At 44.5% G+C, this 18589-nt stretch overlaps 1 protein-coding gene and 1 pseudogene across 1 annotated transcript in view; one reads left to right on the top strand and one right to left on the bottom strand.

Annotated features, from left to right (window-relative positions):
• The window catches only part of LOC124795700, a 673305-nt gene that overhangs the window by 406898 nt on the left and 247818 nt on the right, over positions 1–18589 (bottom strand). The window lies entirely within an intron of this gene.
• On the top strand, positions 2809–2925 carry LOC124796683 (annotated as a pseudogene).

The following is an 18589-nucleotide window of genomic DNA, read 5'->3' as shown; positions in this document are numbered from 1 at the left end:
GTTACATCAAAAAAGATGTTTAATCCGCTCAGTACCTCACAGAGGAAAGACAATATAGCATTTTCAGTTGTTAAACCAATTCCAAACCCGAACTATTCATTTGATAGCAAATTATGTGAAATAAAATGATCAAGTATCCTTACACATACAGCCTTTACAATAACTTTACGTAACACTGGTGGCGTAGAAACAGGTCACAACTGTCCACATTATCCCTTTCTCCCTTTTTACAAAGCAGCTTTACTACTGAGGATACTGACCATTCTTGAAGTAAAAATTGCAAATATGGTTAAGCACAGCGCTAACAGATGCAGCACAGTACTATAATATTATGCTACGTACTCCATGATGTACGTGAGAGTCCTTAGCCTTCAGTGATTTAATTATTGACTCAATCTCCCCATTGTCAGTATCACAGAGTCGGCTTTCAGACATCAGTCACAGAAAGGCATTTCTAAAATAGTTATATGATTCCCTGTTGAAACTAAGTTTTTACTTAATTCACCAGCAATGCCCAGAAAGTGATCGTTAAGTTCTGTACATATATCTGACTTATCAGTAACAGAATATTTTTCTATGAACTGATTTTATATTGTTTATCGTGTGCCGCTGACCAGGTACTTTCTTCATGACTGACCATATGGTTTTATTTTTATCCTGTGAATTAGCTATTCTATTTCCGTACCACATACTCTTTGCCTTCCTAATAACATCTTAAGCACCTGTTTGTAATGGGCAACTGTAGTTCAACTGTAACTACTTCCAACATTTTCATATAATTAGCACTTTATTCTATATGATATTCTTTCCCACTCGTCAGCCACCCTGGCTGCCTTTTACTGCTAGTATCCTGTTTATAACATGAGAATTGTGTTAAGGAAAACATTATATTTGTCATCTTCTTATCGAAGCTATAAACATCTTGCCACTCTTGTTCCTTAACGAAGTTTAAAAACTCTCTGTTGCCATTGGATTAGCTTTTCTACATAGTTTTTAATTATATATAACATTTGTTTGAGCAAAAAATCTTTTAGTGTTAAAGTTTCTGCATCGTGGTCTGAAATGTCATTCACCCTTTTAATGACCGAAAGCCCATCTAGTAATGAAGAATGAATAAGAATTTTATCTGTGCCTGTACTACTGTTCCCCTGCACCATGGTTGAAAAAAACAGAGTCTACATCATGTCATATGAATGTAGGAGACTTTCCAACATCCTTTTTCTTGCGTAAAAAAATGGTTGAAATGGCTCTGAGCACTATGGGACTTAACATCTAAGGTCATGAGTCCTCTTGAACTTAGAACTACATAAATCTAACTAACCTAAGGACATCACAAACATCAATGCCAGAGGCAGGATTCGAACCTGCGACCGTAGCTGTCGCGCGGTTCGACGCTGTAGCGCCCAGAACCACTCGGCCAGCCCGGCCGGCTTTTCTTGCACAATCACACACAATATTAATACTGAAGTAACCACATATAACTAATTTCTGGTACCTCCTATAAAGTGAACGAAGGACCCTCTCTAGCTTGAGCAGAAGTGCTCTGAATTCAGAGTTTGGGACTTATAAATAACAACAACGAGAAGTTTAGGTGTACTAATTTCAGCAGCCGCTGCACAACATTCAAATAACTGTTCAATGCAATGATGTAGTATGTCTACAGACTCAAATGGAATACTGTTTTTTACGAACATGACCACTCTCCCACTTCACAATAAACTCCTTGAAAAACAGCCAGATAATTAGTATCCTCGTAAAGGAAGCCTCTGCATTGACAAATTATTTATGTCGTGCTCCGATATACCAATAATGTCACAGTTAACATCTGTTAGCAGTTCACTAACTTCATCTCTAATATCTCTTGTATTTTGATTATATGTGCTAATCTCTTCATTAGTTGGATACCTGACCTCCTTTAAAGGCGATTCTTTGTTAGAGAGACTTTCATTAAGCGGAAATAGCTACAAGCTGACTTCAATCTAAAAAAGGTACAGCTCTAACACCAATTACTACAGGAATTTGCTAATGAGTGATCCCACTAGCACCCACTACGCTGTCTCCTATAATCTTTGCCTCCCCTTCCCATACGTACTGAGATGCAGGCCATGACTAGTGAATCCCGAGCTATTGATAGACTCAATTGGCACCAATACAATGTGAGCTATGCCCTCCAACATCAGCCCCTTCTCCAGCCCCATGTTAACACACCTAAAAACAGCTGTAAGATGAGGTCTATCATGACTCTGAAACCGTTGCACAAAGTGTACGTTAGTGCCGCCAGTTTAAGTAGCTATTTAGCTATGTTAAACAGGAAACCACCTACATCTTGCTCCCCGTCCCTATCAAGACCCCCAGCTTCATCCACAATCACTACCTGATCCTCTTTCGTAAAATTCTTGTATGAGTCCCCTATGCTAACCGTCACCTGAGCCAACACTGCACTAAGCTTCACAATGCTGGTAACCTGGTACTCACTCCCCAACACATCATGCAACTGTTGTCCCATACCTCTGCCACGCGAACTACCTAACAGCAGGACCTTCCTTTTTCTTTTAGATTTTGCAACTGATTTAGGTGCCCTAATTGCTGAGGACTGCTGCATGGCCACCGTTATAAAATCAGCTATATTACCAATTTTAGAAAGTGATATGAAGTATTAACCTGATATTTACAACTTCTCTATGCTGCTACCTTAACGGACTTCATAGGTGACGAGGCATCTGACTACTTTAAGAGAGTTCGAAAGTGAGGAGGCATAGCATGACAGAAGTAGAACATGTTGTTAGCACTCCGCCGTGAGCAAAAAATGTCAACGGCCATGCCGCGGTGGTAACACCGGTTCCCGTCAGATCACCGAAGTTAATCGCTGTAGGGCTGGGCTAGCATTTGGATGGATAACCATCCGATCGCCGAGTGCTGTTGGCAAGCGGGGTGCACTCAGCCCGTGTGATGCAAACTGAGGAGCTATTTGATTGAGAAGTAGCGGCGCCGGTCTCGTAAACTGAAATACGGCCGGGAGAGCGGTGTGCTGACCACATGCCCAGCCATATCCGCATGCAGTGACGCCTGTGGGCTGAGGATGACATGGACTGACAGGGACTCAAATCTCGAGTCCTCTACTCGTCAGCACTGCTGCGGCCTCTCTTCAGTCGGAGGACAGAGTGCACTTTGTGATTCCGAGTGTGTGTGACTGGAAGATGTTTTACTCCATATACATTTAGTGTAAGGCGGAAACGTTGTGTCGGAGGAAGATGTTTTTGTTTTCAAACCTCAGCGCGTACAATGCCAGGTATATATTTAGTCTATGATCTCTTTGTGGCGGAATTTTAATTGATTTGCAAAATGTTTGCACATGATCCCCAAACGTTGAAAATATATTTTATTACAAGGAAGAATCAGTTTAAGGTGGCGGTGAGTGTTTTAAACGATATATGGACTCCTATAAACTGTTAAACAATTAATTTGAGAGGGTAATAGGCTAGTATTTCCCGCCAATTTTGATGCCGAAAGTTTTGCGGGTTTGGACACGCTGGTTCATGTTGTGTTCACACAAACAGAAAGTAACCACTTCAGAGAGACAGAGACCGAGAGAGTCTTGAATTTCTCGATCAAAGGGATGCTACAACCTAATGCTTTGTGCGCGGACTGCGAGAGCAAATGGAGCTCCCTTAAGCAGGTAAACATGACACCTTTGAGATAAGTTTGAGGAAAAGTTGTTACAATAGGAATTAGCCATTGGAGACACAGCGAAGGTGGTCTCCGGATACTGAATATCAAAGAATGTCGATTTCTCGTCAGCGGTCGGTGACTCTTAGTATCGTGACCTGTAATTAATACATTGGGTGGTTTTCGACGTTCTAGGCATGCAGATGCACTCTCAACGCTCAGCCCGATACTAGGCAGCGCCCGGGTAACAGACAGAAACCCGAGCGACCCAAACTGGAAGCTAATATACTGGTTTTCATTCCATTCCTAGGTGCTTACAGTTATTACATCTTATTACATCATGGGAAAGTGAGTGGGGGGAGAGGGGGTGCAGCCGTGAGACCTACCCAAGAGGGGCAGCCCTATACCTCTGAAACACATTAAATAAAAGATATGGAAATTGCGTTGACTGATTTGAATTCGTGTCGTGAGATCCTTCCTCTACAACGCAGACTGGGTCTTTTCTCCGACAGTTTCCAGATTGGGGGAGAGGAGGGAGTAAGTGGGGAGGGCCGGGGGTTTCCCATAGGGGAAGGGGGTAATTAATGATCAGCTTAATTAATGGAAATGAAATGAGCGCCTGGGGTCATTGGGTGGGAGGCCCATTGCGGGGCAGGTCCGGCCGCCTTGGTGCAGGTCTTATTACATTCGACGCCACATTGGGTGACTTGCGCACCGGATGGAGATGAAATGATAATGAAGGCAACACAACACCAAGAGCGGAGAAAATCGCCGACCCAGTCGGGAATCGAACCCGGGCCCGCAGGACTGCAATCACGCTGACCACTAAGCTATCGGGGCAGACAACTTAATTAATAAGTCAATTAATTTTATATCAAAAGTGTGCTCGTATCAGTGAGGGGAAAGGGGAAGTTTTGGGGATTTCCCAGAGTGTTGTTACGAAAAAATGATTCAAATGGCTCTGAGGACTATGGGACTTAACATCTGTGCTCATCAGTCCCCTAGAACTTACAACTACTTAAACCTAACTAACCTAAGGACATCACACACATCCAGGCCAGAGGCAGGATTCGAACCTGGGACCGTAGCGATCACGCAGTTCCAAACTGAAGCGCATAGAACCGCGCGGCCACACCGGCCAACAGTGTTGTTACACAAGTATGCAGCTCTCATTGAGAGATCACAGTTGATTGACCGTAATACTACTGATTAATGAGACTCACCACAGCTGTGTTGATAGACACTTGTTGTGTCACGACCGGTTTCGTTCGTTAGAGCATTACCAAGTTGCCGTGCCATGCCAGTACGACGATATGAGATCTAGTAGTTTTGTTTCAGGCAAAATCTGGGAAACATTCTTTCGACCGACTGACTGGAGCATGACGAGCAGTAAGTGCAGAGGAGCCGGTTCGAGAACATTTTTCCACACGAGTGATTTATCATTTGGCACCCACCCTCTCCTCCTTTTTCGTTGCAAACTTTGAACCATAACCCTAGTAATTGTGAAATGCACTGTATATCAAATCTTGTTCATGGCATTTTGGAGCCTCAGACTAAGACCGATGTATGATAGCAGCAGACTTCTCTTGGCCAGGTATACCCTCTTTGCCCATGCTGATCTGCTTTTAATGTCATGCTTCGGCCTTTTTTGTTATTTTGCTGCCAAGCAGAATTCCTTTATTTCGTCTATTTCACAGCCAGTAATTTAGATGTTAAGTTTATCGCTAGTCCTGTTTCTGCTATTACTCATTGTTTTCATCTTCCTTACCCTTTTCTCAGATCATATCCTGTACTCATTAGACTGCTCATTTCAGTGAAGATTTCCTTTAATTCTTCTCCACTTTCAAAGACGGTGGTAAAATAATGAAGAGTCTGTCATATCTTTTCACTCTGGATCTTAGTCCGACTATTGAATCTTCCTATTCTTTCTTTCACTGCTTTTTTGGTGTACTGCTTGAACAGTAAGGGTGAAAGACTGCATCCCTGCTATACACCTACCAATCAGAGCATTGCCTTCTCGGTATTCCTACTTCTTGGTCCGTCTTGGTTATAGCAGAACTTATCCATTAACGTCTTTTCCCTTAGGGTACAATTATTTTTTCCCCGATTTCAACTACCCTGTACCATTTTACATTGTATAATACATTTTAGACAAATATTATGCAGGTGTTTACTTCCATTATCAAGAAGCTTAATTGATTGGCGTTTAACATATCCTCTGTTTTCTTTTCCGTTGTCCTGCATATTATTCTTGTAGAAATATGAATACAAGACTTGATAAGTCTATGGGGCGATAGCTTCCACACTTGGTGTTCTGGGACTGTGTGGATGATATTGTCTATTCCGCTCTGGTGTGCAGAACTTAACGACGAAAGTAGCTTTCGCGTGATTTCTCGCTGCCAAGTAACGTAGCTCTGTGAAACCTAAGAGTATATATAGAACTACAACAGTGTGATAGAGAAGTAACTGAAAAAATTAATTAATGAGACAAACGGAAATGACATTTTTATTCAAAGACAATAATTACGCTGAAGTCACCGCGTTTTATGATGGTCCTCTACAATTATAGAAGACGAGATAAGGCTCTTAATGTGATTTGTAATTACCACGGATTGCAGTGTTAGCTCCGCAACGTACTCTTGTGGCAGCCTCAGGGTTGGTAAGAAGTTCTTGGGGTAGGACGCTTTATCTCTCCTCCAGCACGGTTAACAATTGCTGGATGGTCGTTGGTGCATGTGAACGAGCTACAATTCGTCTCCACAACGCATTTCACCCATGCTCGATGGGATTTACGTCTGGAGAAAGGGCTTGCCACCAATTCGCCGAATGTCGTCTCGTTCCAAGAACTCCTCAATTTGCGCACAGGATCCACTTCAAAGTCAATAACTAAGGGCCGCCCCGTTGTGATCTGACCGCTGTGACTCATCCTGCTTCCATATTACTGAAGCCAGTTCTCTCTAGAGCAGTCTCGGTGAGGGAGAGGTCGCGGCGTCGACCGCCACAGGAGGCGGCAGCACGCTGGAAATACCTCGGTCGGAGAGCGTGCGAGAGGTGGAAGGGTTTCAGATTTCTGTGCTTCGCCCTCCGCCGGCGCTGCCGCCTCCGCCTCCGCCGCTGGCGTGTTGTGTGGCCGAGGCGGCGTATCGATCTGCAGCGGATGGTGGCAGGGATGGCGAAGGTGGCGGGGGCGGTGGGGGCCGATGGGCGGCCGCGCTCCGGAAACGTCTCTGTAATGGCCGGCTAACCGGCCCGGCCGCCGGGCACAGAGCGGCAGTTGCCGTGTACTCCAGCCGCCGCTCCCAAACAGCCCGGCCGACTCGTCCGGCTAATCGTTCTGGGGGCGACTCCTGGGGTAGCGCCGGCGGACGCCACTCCGTGCGACCGTCTACGCTGCAAGAGGTAGTCCTCCCCTTACAACTCCCGACCACTGAATCCACGGTAGTGAGACTGCAGTCACTGTGAGGGTCTCATTTGAGTCATGACGCATCGTGTAAGTTCCGTAAGTTGAACTACACTGGTATCTTCACCCTAAGTAGTTTCTTCCAGGCAAAACCTTGATCATATACTGCTCCCTGAAATAGATTTCTACCACAAGTGACTCGGATATTCGGGCTTAGGCAGACTGTTACGTCGCACTGCCGAAGTCATACGAGGGATACAAATTATGTACTCACGACTGGGTTTTCGATAGGACAACAAAACCAGTATCACAAAGCTGAGTGCTCACGGTCTATAATCCACATGCCAGACAATCCGTATAAAATCAAGCGGTTTTATTTACAAAACAAGTATTATTCCTCAATGTAGACAAGTCTAATGTGCTGCGAACACATAAAAGGAAGATCCTTTATCATTTAGCTACAATATAGCAGGTCAGCAACCGGAAGCAGATAATTCCATAAATTATCTGGGAGTAGCATTAGGAGTGATTTAAAATGGAATGACCATATAAAATTAATCGTCAGCAAAGCAGATGCCATACAGATTCATTGGAAGAATCCTAAGAAATGCAGTCCGAAAACAAAGGAAGTAGATTACAGTACACTTGTTCGCCAACTGCTTGAATACTGCTCACCGATGTGGGATCCGTACCAGATAGCGTTGATAGAAGAGATACAGAAGATCCAATGGAGAGCTGCTCGCTTCGTTACAGGATCATTTAGTAATCGCGAAAGCGTTACGGAGATGATAGATAAACTCCATCGGAAGACTCTGCAAGAGAGGCGCTCAGTAGCTGGGTACGGGCTTTTGTTGAAGTTTCGAGAACATACTTTCACCGAGAAGTCAAGCAGTATATTGCTCCCTCCTACGTATATCGCGCGAAGAGAGCCCACACAGAGGCATACTGAAAATCTTTCTTTCCACGAACAATACGAGACTGGAATAGAAGGGAGATCCGATAGAGGTACTCAAGGTACCCTCCGCCACACACCGTCAGGTGCGGACTATGGATGTAGATGGAGATGTACTTTTGAGCGACGTCACTGGCGACCTGGAAGAGCCAGGAACGTTACGAAGGGACAGGGGGCACTGATTGCCATCCCTCCTTTGGAGAGTTTTGAAAGTAAATACTGGGAAATCAAGCATCTTATTTCTGCATTAAGTTAGATGAAATAGACACTTGAACACTCCGAGTGCCATGCCCGTAAAATTGCCTTCAGTGCTTGAAAGAAATCTGTAGGGGGCGCCAAAATCCAGGTTGGAGACTTCCAATGTTTCGCCAGGGTTGTGGTGCGTCGTTACACACAATAAAACAGAATAAAATATTATTTGTTTTATTTCTCTGTACACACCTTGCTGCCGTATCTTATGTGGCGGCTGGTGGCTTGGCAAGGCGGCTAACGATCCGCTGAATACAGCGGTCGGCTCAGGCTGCCGCTGCTCACTGAATCAGTCCGTTGACTTCTAACAAGCGGGATACCGTCCGACGTGTGGAGGGCTCGCCCTGTTGAAATCTCTGCGCAGAGATAGTGGTGCTCACGACAGGTGTGTTGTGTGTTACTACCCGTTCTTGTAGCACCCTGTCCCTTCCAGTTTACTACCCGTTTTGTCCCATCGGAAGGACCCCGATTTCGGATGTCTGAGGCAACAGTGAATGCTAATCCCGCCCTCCTCCCCCCCCCCTCCTCAACACTCCCGTTCGGTAGGCATTCTGCCTCAAGTGACGCTGGATTTTGTACCCCAGGTTTCAGTGGTGTTGCTAGGCCCCTGGACTAACCACCACTGGTGGTTGATACAGTGAATACTGATCAGTGGTTATTTCGTAAGGCGGCAGGAGTAAGACCGGTACTAGTACAACATCATGCACAAGATATTGTCATACAATAATCAGAGAATCGTGTGAAAACGACATCAAGGCCATCGATACTACTCATCGACTGACTAGGCTAATGAGGTGGAGAATTTTGGGGTCGAGGAGAGGTTCTGCTTTTGGACGTCACTCATCATGACCAAATCGGATCTCCTCTTTACGGGCTGCCGGTGGTCTTAACACTTGCTACTTTGCTTAACCATTTTGTTTCAGTTCCTTAAATCCTCTGTCAGACACCTGATATCCGCTACTGCGTCCTCCCTAGCGATTCTTGCATAATGTTACGAGAGTAACCGAAGCATGTTGGTCTGACTCGTCTAACAATTTTCCGCTGAGCTCGCTCGCACTCATACTGAGAAATGTTGATGCCGCAGTCCAGTGACAGACTAGCGGCTGCCTTGTGTAGACGCTTCTGTCTGCTTGAGCGATGCCATTCTGTTCGGACTCGAGATATTTCACTCCCCCTTACTTTTTTCATGCGCAGCACTGCCACGCCAATAATATGGAAGTGCTCACTAAGATGTTGTACCGGAAATATTACGGGCGTGGGATTCTGTATAATATTGAAGGCAACGTAACATTACGAGTATGGAGCTCAAAGTGCCAAAAAAGAACTTATGAATACACTACTGGACATTAAAATTGCTACACCACGAAGATGACGTGCTACAGACGCGAAATTTAACCGACAGGAATAAGATGCTGTGATACGCATATGATTAGCTTTACAGAGCATTCACAGAAGGTTGGCGCCGGTGGCGACACCTACAACGTGCTGCCATGAGGAAACTTTCCAACCGATTTCTCATACACAAACAGCAGTTGACCGTCGTTGCCTGGTGAAACTTTGTTTTGATGCCTCGCGTAAGGAGGAGATATGCGTACCATCACGTTTCCGACTTTGATGAATGTCGGATTATAGCCTATCGCGATTTAGGTTTATCGTATCGCGACATTGCTGCTCGCGTTGGTCGAGACTTTTAGCAGAATATGGAATCGGTGGGTTCAGGAGGGTAATACGGAACGCCGAGCTGAATCCCAACGGCATCTTATCACTAGCAGTCGTGATGACAGGCGTCTTATCCGCATTGCTGTAATGGATCATACAGCCACGTCTCGATCCCTGAGTCAACAGATGGGGACGTTTGCAAGACACCAACCATCTGCACGAACAACTCAAATGGTTGGTTCAAATGGCTCTGAGCACTATGGGACTTAACATCTGTGGTCATCAGTCCCCTAGAACTTAGAACTACTTAAACCTAACTAACCTAAGGACATCACACACATCCATGCCCGAGGCAGGATTCGAACTTGCGACCGTAGCAGTCGCGCGGTTCCGGACTGAGCGCCTAGAACCGCGGGACCACCGCAGCCGCCACGAACAACTCGATGACGTTTGCAGCAACATGGACTATCAGTTCGGAAACCATGGCAGCGGTTACCCTTGACGCTGCATCACAGACAGGAGCGCCTGCGATGGTGTACTCGATGACGAACCTCTGTCCACGAATGGCAAAACGTAATTTTTTCGGATGAATCCAGGTTCTGTTTACAGCATCATGATGGTCGCATCCGTGTTTGGCGACATCGCGGTGAACGCACATTGGAAGCGTGTATTCGTCATCGCCATACTGGCGTATCACCCGGCGTGATGGTATGGGGTGCCATTGGTTACGCGTCTCGGTCACCTCTTGTTCGCATTGACGTCACTTTGAACTGTGGACGTTACATTTCAGACGTGTTACGACCCGTGGCTCTACCCTTCATTAGATCCCTGCGAAATCCTACATTCAAGCAGGATAATGCACGACCGGTTGTTGCAGGTCCTGTACTGGCCTTTCTGGATACAGAAAATGTTCGACTGCTGGCCTGGCAAGCACATTCTCCACATCTCTCACCAACTGAAAACGTCTGGTCAATGGTGGCCGAGCAACTGGCTCGTCGCAATACGCCAGTCACTACTCTTATGAACTGTGGTATCGTGTTGAAGCTGCATGGGCAGCTGTACCTGTACACGCCATCCAAGCTCTGTTTGACTCAATGCCCAGGAGTATCAAGGACGTTATTACGGCCAGAGGTGGTTGTTCTGGGTACTGATCTCTCAGGATCTGTGCACCCAAATTGCGTGAAAATGTAATCACACGTCAGTTCTAGTATAATACATTTGTCCAATGAATACCCGTTTATCATCTGCATTTCTTCTTGGTGTAGCAATTTTAATGGTCAGTAGTGTATATTCTGAAGTGTCAAATGTCATATCTAGGGCGGACTCATTTTGTCCGGTGTAGTGCAGCTATTCTACGTGGCGTAGACTCAACAAGTCCGTGGAAATACCTTTCAGGAATGTTGAGCCATACTGTCTCTATAGACGTCCATAACTGCGAAAGTGTTTCCGATGTAGGATTTTGTACACGAACTGAACTCTCTATTATGTGGCGTTAATGTTCGATGGTATTCATGTCGAACGGTCTGGCTGGCCATACCATTAGCTCAAATTGCCCAGAATGTTCTTCAAACCTATCGCGAACTAATGTTGTCCGGTGACACGGCCTATATTCAACAACAAAAAAAATAAATTCCACAGTCGCTTTGAAACATGACGTCCAATTATGGCTGCAAATGGTCTCCAAGCACCGAACTTAAGCACTTCCAGTTGACGATCCATGTAAACACAGCCCACACAATTTTGGAGCCACCACCAGCTTGCACAGTGCCTTATTGCCAGGTGCATGGCTTCGTGGGGTCTGCTCCACACTCAGCTCTTACAAGTTGAAACCGAGGCTCATCTCATCAGTCCACAGCTTCCAGTCGTATAGGTTCCAACACATTGGTTGCCAGGAGAGACGCTGCAGGCGATGTCGTGCTGTTGGCAAAGGCACTCACATCGGTCGTCTGCTGCCATAGGCCATTAATGCCAAATTTTGCCGCACTGTCCTAGCGGATACGTTCGTCGTACGTCTCATATTGATTTCTGCTGTTATTTCGAGCAGTGCTGCTCGTCTGTTAGCAATGACAACTCCACGCAAATATCGCTGCTCACAATCGTTAAGTGAATGCCATTGGCCACTGCGTTGTCCTTGATAAGAGGTAACGCCTGAAATATTTTATTCTCGGCACATTCTTGATATCGGAGTACTGAATTCCCTAACGATTTCCGAAATGGAATGTCCCATGCCTTTACCTGCAACTGCCATTCTGCGTTAAAAGCCTGTTAGTTCCCGTCGTGCGGGCAGAATGATATCGGAAACCCTTCCACATGGATCGAAAGATTCCAAACTAGTACCGATTCGGATCAGCGAGAGGGGTCCGATAAGGCGGAGATGACCATAAGAAAATGATTAAATAACCAACGAAAGAGTAACGTTCTACGAATTGGGGCGTGGAATGTTAGAAGTTTGAACGTGTTGGGAAAGCTAGAAAATCTGAAAATGGAAATTCAAAGAATTAATTTTGATGTAGTTGTGGTCACTGTAGCGAAATGGAAAGAAGACAAGGATTTCTGGTCAGACGAGTGTAAAATGGTTTCAGAAAATAGTATAATAATGTAGGATTCATTGTCAATGTGATGGTAGAGCAGAGAGTGAGTTCCTGTGAATAGTTCATTAACAGGGCTGGTCTAGAATCGACAGCAAAGCAATAGGCTACAGTAGTTCAGGTATACACGCCGACGTCGCAAGTGGAAGATGGAGAGATAAAATATGTGTATATTGAATGGGTAACTCAGTATGTAAAGTTAGGTCAAAATTTAAATTCATTAGGGACTGGAATGCGGTTGTAGGAAAAGGAGCAGAAGAAACGGTTGCGGGAGAATATGAACTTGGTAGTAGGAACTAGAGATGAGGGAGAATAATCGAGCTCTGCAGCAAATATCAGCAAAAGCGAATACTCTGTTCGAGAATCATAAGAGGAGGAGGGATACTTAGAGAAAACTGAGGACACGTGTAAAAGTTTTCAGTTAGATTACATCAGATTCCGAAATCAGATAGTGGATTTTAAGGTGTATCCAAGAGCAGACATACGAGGTGCAACGATAAAGTAATGAGACTGATTTTCTTTGCAAGATGTGTCAACCCTGCAGGCTTGCGTAGCCGCAATATCTTTGACCATGGACTATAAGCTGCTTCCAGCCCAAGTGGCACACCGATGCAACTGCTCAGTCGTGAGTTGTGCTGTAATAAGTTAACACGTGTTTGTATCTCTTGTCACGGAAATGGAACCGCATAACATTGCGCAGCGGTATGCCATTTCTTTTTGCGTTAAATTGGGTGAAAACGCGACGTCAACTTACGGTAACCTTCAGAAGGCTTTTGGAGAGGAGGTTATGTCAAGAACTCAAGATTTTTGTTGGCATAAAATGTTTAGTGAAGGCAGAACGAATGTTGAAGATGAAGACAGCAGTGAACTACCATCCTCACGGACGGATTCAACTCGGCCAGGGTGCGTGAACTAGTGCGATCTGATCGAGGATTATCCATGAAAATGATTGCGGAAGAACTGAACATCAATCGAGAAACTGTTCGTCTAATAATAACTGAAGATCTTGGTATGAGAAAGATTTGTGCAAAAATGGTCCCCAAAAATCTCACACCACAAAACCGAGAAACACGGAAAAATGTGGCAGCCGATCTGTTAGAGCAAACGGCAATCAGTTCAGAATTTTTGAGCCGTGTTATCACTGGTGGTTTTGTACCCGTGGTCTAGGGATAGCGTCTTTGATTCATAATCAAAACGTCTTCGGTCCCGGGTTCGATCCCCGCCACTGCCTAAATTTTGATAAATAATCGGCATTGGCGGCCGAAGACTTCCGGCATAAGAAGTCAGCCTCATTCTGCCAACGGCCTTGTCAAGGAGGGCGGTGGAGCGGATAGAGGTTCAGGGCACTCTCTTGTCCTAGGGGTGGGAAATTGCCCCTAAAGGCGGAAGAATCAGCAATGATCAATGGCATGAGGATGCAGAAGGCAATGGAAACCACTGGATTAAAGACACGTAACGTGTATCCACAGGACATGTGGCCTGTAACTGAAGAAGTCTCATGATGATCTCTCCACTGGCAAAATTTTCCGGAGTAGTCTCCCATTCCGATCTCCGGGAGGGGACTGCCAAGGGGCAGGTTACCATGAGAGAAAGATTGAATAATCAACGAAAGGATATCGTTCTACGAGTCGGGGCGTGGAATGTCAGAAGCTCGAACGTGGTAGGGAAACTAGAATATCTGAAAAGGGAAATGCAAAGGCTCAATCTAGATATAGTAGGGGTCAGTGAAGTGAAGTGGAAGGAAGACAAGGATTTCTGGTCAGATGAGTATCGGGTAATATCAACAGCAGCATAAAATGGTATAACAGGTGTAGGATTCGTTATGAATAGGAAAGTAGGGCAGAGGGTGTGTTACTGTGAACAGTTCAGTGACCGGGTTGTTCTAATCAGAATCGACAGCAGACCAACATCGACAACGGTAGTTCAGGTATACATGCCGACGTCGCAAGCTGAAGATGAACAGATAGAGAAAGTGTATGAGGATATTGAAAGGGTAATGCAGTATGTAAAGGGGGACGTAAATCTAATAGCCATGGGCGACTGGAATGCAGTTGTAGGGGAAGGAGTAGAAGAAAAGGTTACAGGAGAATATGGGCTTGGGACAAGGAATGAAAGAGGAGAAAGACTAATTGAGTTCTGTAACAAGTTTCAGCTAGTAATAGCGAATACCCTGTTCAAGAATCACAAGAGGAGGAGGTATACTTGGAAAAGGCCGGGAGATACAGGAAGATTTCAATTAGATTACATCATGGTCAGACAGAGATTCCGAAATCAGATACTGGATTGTAAGGCGTACCCAGCAGCAGATATAGACTCAGATCACAATATAGTAGTGATGAAGAGTAGGCTGAAGTTCAAGACACCAGTCAGGAAGAATCAATACGCAAAGAAGTGGGATACGGAATTACTAACGAATGACGAGATACGTTTGAAGTTCTCTAACGCTATAGATACAGCAATAAGGAATAGCGCAATAGGCAGTACAGTTGAAGAGGAATGGACATCTCTAGAAAGGGCCATCACAGAAGTTGGGAAGGAAAACATAGGTACAAAGAAGGTAGCTGCGAAGAAACCATGGGTAACAGAAGAAATACTTCAGTTGATTGATGAAAGGAGGAAGTACAAACAGGTTCCGGGAAATACAAGTCGCTGAGGAATGAAATAAATAGGAAGTGCAGGGAAGCTAAGACGAAATGGCTGCAGGAAAAATGTGAAGACATCTAAAAAGATACGATTGTCGGAAGGACAGACTCAGCATACAGGAAAGTCAAAACAATCTTTGGCGACATTAAAAGCAACGGTGGTAACATTAAGAGTGCAACGGGAATTCCACTGTTAAATGCAGAGGAGAGAGCAGATAGGTGGAAAGAATACATTGCAAGCCTCTATGAGGGTGAAGATTTGTCTGATGTGATAGAAGAAGAAACAGGAGTCGATTTATAAGAGATAGGGGATCCACTATTAGAATTGGAAGAGCTTTGGAGGAGTTACGGTCGAATAAGGCAGAAGGGATAGATAACGTTCCATCAGAATTTATAAAATCATTGGGGGAAGTGGCAACAAAACGACTATTCACGGCCGCGTGGGATTAGCCGAGCGGTCTAAGGCGCTGCAGTCATGGACTGTGCGGCTGGTCCCGGCAGAGGTTCGAGTCCTCCCTCGGGCATGGGTGTGTGTGTTTGTCCTTAGGGTACTTTAGGTTAAGTAGTGTGTAAGCTTAGGGACTGATGACCTTAGCAGTTAAGTCCCATAAGATTTCACACACATTTTTTGACTATTCACGTTGGTGTGTAGAATATGAGACTGGCGATATACCATCTGACTTTCGGAAAAGCATCATCCACACAATTCCGAAGACGGAAACAGCTGACAAGTGCGAGAATTATCGCACAATCAGCTTAACAGCTCATGCATCGAAGCTGCTTACAAGAATAATATACAGAAGAATGGAAAAGAAAATTGAGAAAGCGCTAGGTGACGATCAGTTTGGCTTTAGGAAAAGTAAAGGGACGGGAGAGGCGATTCTGACGTTGCGGCTAATAATGGAAGCAAGGCTAAAGAAAAATCAAGACATATTCATAGGATTTGTCGACCTGGAAAAAGCGTTCGACAATATAAAATGGTGCAAGCTGTTCGAGATTCTGAAAAAAGTAGGGGTAAGCTATAGGGAGAGACGGGTCATATACAATATGTACAACAACCAAGAGGGAATAATGAGAGTGGACGATCAAGAACGAAGTGCTCGTATTAAGAAGGGTGTAAGACAAGGCTGTAGCCTTTGGCCCCTACTCTTCAATCTGTACATCGAGGAAGCAATGATGGAAATAAAAGAAAGGTTCCGGAGTGGAATTAAAATACGAGGTGAAAGGATATCAATGATACGATTCGCTGATGACATTGCTATCCTGAGTGAAAGTGAAGAAGAATTAAATGATCTGCTGAACGGAATGAACAGTCTAATGAGTACACAGTATGGTTTGAGAGTAAATCGGTGAAAGACGAAGGTAATGAGAAGTAGTAGAAATGAGAACAGCGAGAAACTTAAGATCAGGATTGATGGTCACGAAGTCAATGAAGTTAAGGAATTCTGCTACCTAGGCATTAAAATAACCAATGACGGACGGAGCAAGGAGGACATCAAAAGCAGACTCGCTATGGAAAAAAAGGCATTTCTGGCCATGAGAAGTCTACTAATATCAAATACCGGCCTTAATTTGAGGAAGAAATTTCTGAGGATGTACGTCTGGAGTACAGCATTGTATGGTAGTGAAACATGGACTGTGGGAAAACCGGAACAGAAGAGAATCGAAGCATTTGAGATGTGGTGCTACAGACGAATGTTGAAAATTAGGTGGACTGATAAGGTAAGGAATGAGGAGGTTCTACGCAGAATCGGAGAGGAATGAAATATGTGGAAAACACTGATAAGGAGAAGGGACAGGATGATAGGACATCTGCTAAGACACGAGGGAATGACTTCCACGGTACTACAGGGAGCTGTAGAGGGCAAAAACTGTAGAGGAAGACAGTGATTGGAATACTTCAAGCAAATAATTGAGGACGTAGGTTGCAAGTGCTACTCTGAGATGAAGAGGTTAGCACAGGAAAGGAATTCGTGGCGGGCCGCATCAAACCTGTCAGTAGACTGATGACCAAAAAAAAAAGTCACTGGTGATGAAAGTTGTTTTTTTTTTCAGTACGATCCAGAGACCAAACGCCCAAATTCGAATGGTGCTCAAAGGGATCACCCAGACCAAATGAATCTCGCATGTCAAAGTCAAAACTGAAATGCATGCTTGTGTGCTTCTTTGATTCCAAGGGAATTATTCATAAAGAGTGGATGCCTCCTGGACAAACAGTTAACGAATATTACTACAAAGAAATTTTAGAAACACTTCGTAAAAGAGTTCTTCGTGTCCGTGCCAACATTGCTGATAATTTGATTCTGCATCACGATAATGCGCCATTCCATACTGCGCTGTCAGTGCAGCAATTTTTAACCTCAAAACAAACTTCAGTACTACCACAGACACCTTATTCACTAGATATCACTGCGTGCGAATTTTTTCTATTTGTAAGAGCCAAAACGGTGGTCAGGGGACAGCATTTTCAAACAACACAAGATGTCAAAAAAGCTGTGACGAGGGTGTTGGAGGATATTACAGAAGATGAGATCCAGAAATGTTACCATCAATGGCAGAAGCTCTGTAAAATGTGTGTGCAATCAGAAGGGAACTACTTTGAAGGAGACAACACTAAACTTGACTAAAACGGTAAGCAACATTTTTTTCACATCCAACTCATTACTATATTGTCGCACCTAATAGACTCAGATCATAGTTTATTAATGATGAAGGGTAGGCAGAAGTTAAAGAGACTAGGCAGTGTGCAGAAAAGTGTGACACGGAAGTACTAAGGAACGGAGAGACACGTATGGCTGTAGATAATGCAATAATGCATACCGCGGCAGGGAGTACAGATGAAGAGGAATCGACATCTCTAAGAGGGGCTATCACAGAAACTGGAAAAAAACCGTAGTACAAGGAAGACAGTTGTCAGGAAACCATGGAATACTGATACTACTTTAGCTGATCAGTGAGAGAAAACGGTACTAAGTTGCTCAAGGAAATCAGAGATACATAAGTACAAGTCAATTACTAACGAAATAAATAGGAAATACTGGAAAGTCAAGGAAAAATGACTGCATGCAAAATGTGAAGAAATCGAGAAAAAGGTGATCGTTGGAAGGATGGACTCAGCATTTTATTTTATTTTTTTTTTTCAGTTTTCCTACTGGTTTGATGCGGCCCGTCACGAATTCCTCTCCTGTGCTCTCCATTTCGGAGTAGCGCTTGAGGCTATCGTCCTCAACAATTTGCTGAATATTTTACAAACTGAGCACATAGAAAAGTTAAAACAACCTTCTGTGAAATAAAAAGCAAAGGTGGTAACATTAAGAGTGCATTGGGAATTTCTCTGTTAAATGAAGAGGATAGAGCATATAGGTAGAAAACGTGCTTTGGAGGCCTCTGTGAGGGAACGACTTGTCTGATGCCGTGATAGAAGAAGAAACAG

This window comes from Schistocerca piceifrons, chromosome 4, assembly GCF_021461385.2.
Source record: "Schistocerca piceifrons isolate TAMUIC-IGC-003096 chromosome 4, iqSchPice1.1, whole genome shotgun sequence".
NCBI classification, from domain to species: Eukaryota; Metazoa; Arthropoda; class Insecta; order Orthoptera; family Acrididae; genus Schistocerca; species Schistocerca piceifrons.
The sequence above is the reverse complement of the archived record's forward strand: the minus strand, read 5'-3'. Positions and strand labels throughout refer to the sequence as shown.